This window comes from Cibotium barometz, chromosome 36 (assembly GCF_041138505.1).
Source record: "Cibotium barometz isolate CiBa-2024 chromosome 36, ASM4113850v1, whole genome shotgun sequence".
Taxonomy (NCBI): domain Eukaryota; kingdom Viridiplantae; phylum Streptophyta; class Polypodiopsida; order Cyatheales; family Cibotiaceae; genus Cibotium; species Cibotium barometz.
In genome coordinates, this window is record NC_141081.1 from 24,607,527 (window position 1) to 24,611,180 (window position 3,654).

A 3,654-nucleotide genomic window follows, 5' to 3' on the forward strand; every position below is an offset into this window, starting at 1 on the left:
TCATTTAGACTATGCAGAGATCGCCTATGCCGAGCTCCTAAAATGTAAAGCACTTAGTGCAGTCTTATCGGAGAACCCCTTAGCCTCGAACATAAATAAATGTATTTTGGTAGCTAGGGAAGCTGCCTTGTATTGCTTTACGGGCAACCATCCCGGCTCAGTTTTAGGCCATTGTGCCCTTTCTCAGGCTCAAGGAATCAATGAGCCGAGTGATATATTCCAAAGCTTAGGCCAGAAACCAGCCTCTAGAACTCTCTCTCCTGAGCTCTTCCAAGAGCTTATTAAAAAGATGTAATGCAAACTTCTCTTCCAAGTTTAATAAAAATTTTTTGTTGTGCATTGTAAGTTGTGATTTTTCCTGGCGTACTTGTGATATACCATTTCAAGCCTCGCAATTTTAAGATTTTGTTCATGTGTTCATAGAAAATATTATTTAGGATTCATTTTAAATGAGATCGTGATTAAAAAAAGTAATCGAGATTGGGTTAGAGCGGTATGAAAAAATATTGTATTTATAGATGTATACACACTCACATATATGTATATATATATGTACATATATGTATATATATACATATATATATGTGTGTGTGTGTGTGTGTACCTATATATATATATCAGATTCTGGGGCTATTGAAAGATATATATATATATATATAATATATATATATAAAAGATATATAGGATATATATATATATATATAAGACATAAGATATTATAAGATTTTAAGGCTATTATAAGATATATATAAATATATATAATATCTTATATAAATATATAAGATTTTGGGGCTGTTAGGGTACCTAAAGGGTCTTATGAGCCTCACCAGACCAAAGATATCAAAATAAAAATAAAAAAAATACCATGTGCGCTACGGCGCGTAAATCGACATTTTGACCTGGTCAAACTAGCGATACGCGTCGTAGCGCACATGGCATGTTTTTTTATTTTTTTGGCCTTGAGGCTCATAAGGCACTCTATAAGGGTCTCTAGGTGACTTTATAGGATCTACCTTTTTTGTATATATAAATATATATGTGTGTGTGTGTGTGTGTGTACATATATATATATATATATATATGTGTGTGTGTGTGTGTGTATATGTATATATATTTGTATATGTATATATATATGTGTGTATATATGTTTGTGTGTGTATATATATATATGTGTGTGTGTGTGTGTGTGTGTGTGTGTTTGTGTGTGTTTTTTCCTGTGTGTATAGTGCTTTTATATTTTTTAAATGAAATGTTCATTGGCACTGAGCATACAAAAAAAAATGGACTCAACAAAGAATGTAACACAACTCAAAAAGCTTTCATTAATGTGTGAAAATGCTACAAAGGAATTTGGGAACATTACAAAATTTTGTAGGGAGAATTACAAAGTGGGTTAGCCTATTGAGGTAGAAGGCTACGCTCTAAACGTAGACGTAGGGCTAGGGACATATCTACAGGCTTCAAAGTAACTCTCTTGGCATGTACCATAGCCAGCACTGAGTCTTCAAAAACAGAAACTACAATATCTTCAGCAGCTTCTTGAAGAGCTTCAAGAGCTGTGCTCTGTATGCGGTCAACCCTGTCAGAATATTTTTCCATTGTTTCTCTCACCAGTCGAGAGAATGGTGCCTTGGGGATGAGAAGATCTGTGCTTTTCTGATATTTCCTAATCTCTCGTAGCGCGACTATCCCTGGCCTCCATTTTCTCTTCTTCTTTGTAACTGGTGGAGGCGGTGGTGGTCTTTGATTCTCCCACGGGTGGTCGTTCAGACCTGAACTTCTTTTTCTTTTGTGCACGCTCTTCCTCTTCTTGTTGGTCCTGAAACTTGCCCTCCATTCTTTTACCACACTTCTTGACTGGTCGTCTGGATGTTGTGGCTGCTTGTGGCTGTGCTTGGCTTGCCCTCCTTGCGTCCTCTTTGGGCTGCTGTCTCTTTTGCATTTCTGTCTCCCAAGCTGCCCTCACAAGAGCAAACTCTTTGTCAATTGTATCTTTAGTGATGCCATAGGACAAGAGCTCGACCTCCCTGTTCTGTAAGATAACCTCTAGCTGTTCTAGGGTGTTGGCCTCAATAACAATCTCCGGTGGTTGCCCTTGACCTTCCTCGGCTTCTTTTCGACGCCGCTCTTCTTCTGCTTCTCTACTAGGCTCTGCTTCTTCAGCTTCCTTCCTGCGTTGCGCTTCTTCGGCCTCCTTCCTGCGCTCTTCTTCTCTCATCTCCTTTGCCTCTTGCTCTGTTACGATAGGTAGACTTGACCTTTTTGCTGTAGCAGGTAGTGGGCCGAGTTGATCGAAAAACCGCAAGTCTTGCTCCTGTTCTTCTGGCATGGCCTAGGTATGTACGAGTGCAAGAGATAGTGGGAGGGCAAGAGAGAGTAGAGCACAAAGAAGAAATTGAAATGTGGTCGCTATAAATGAAAAATGACTTAAATATGTCTATAAATATAATTTTTTAAAACTTTTAGAAAATTTAAAAACACAAAAAGATTATAATCAGAGAGTTTAAGCCCATGAGGAACCACACCGACGCTTGCTTGCTACCCACTGCCGTAGTCTCTCCCTAGCATTTGATCTGTTGTATCCTTTAGTTCTTCTTGCATTAACAGTTTTCATTATTTGACGCCTAAGAGACAAATTACCGCGAGTTTTCTGCCTTTTTTTGCCAACCAAAACGCGATAGAACCAGTTGAACATTTCATGGAGTGCATTACTCTTGACTTTGCCACCACCATGGCGACGAGTGCCCTTAAAATACACGGCCTTTGCTTGGTAATGTGATTTCTCCATGCCTTGATTGCTCCAAAGTGCTAAAGAGCCATATCTATCGAGAAAGTATGGCCCATGTGCATACAATATATGCTGCATAGAAAATTACAAAAAGTCAACAAACAGTATGAAGAACATACTACAAGGACACAAGAAATACAACATTACCATGTACTGAGTAATGTGTGTTTCTCCCCATGCCTCGACCATTTCTTCTGTAAATCTACAAGTGGCTTGTTTAAGTGCCTCAATACCATGGTCATCGAGGTGAGGTCGCTCTAGAAGATCGACCATTTTATTACACACCTCCCATACATGTGCACGTTTTAGGCCAAGCCTGGCATCATTTCCTCGATATGTTGTGACATCACATATCTTCTTCCAAATTTCAAAGTCAGTGTGGCTATGAGAACCCAAGTGGTTTGATAGCAAGTGTCTTGCCTTTGATCCACCCATGCAAATTTTATTAGGGTTGTCTTGTGTAGGGTTTGATTTTCTGTCCTTTGTCAAGACCACTGCTCCAGCATGTAATCCCATAGAGGAAAGTACACCCTCTAGTGCACGTATTGACTCCTCTCGTCGATCTTCGGGCTCCATGTTCCAGACATAGTTTATGTGGAGCATCAATAGCTTATCCAAAATCCTAAGTCTTGCATGTAATGTGCACACATGCACTTGACATAGTGGAATTTCCAAGATTGGGTTCCAAGCATTGTCCTCCTGGTCACAACTAGGTGGCTTGCTCTGGTTACAACTTAATATGCCATTATGCCATACCTTTGATCCTTTCCTCTGTTCAGCATAAAAAACGATTGCTTTTTTTGCACCCACCTGTTTTTGACTTCTGCCTTTGCTAGGTTGCTTCCCTTTTACTCTTGAGTCTACTG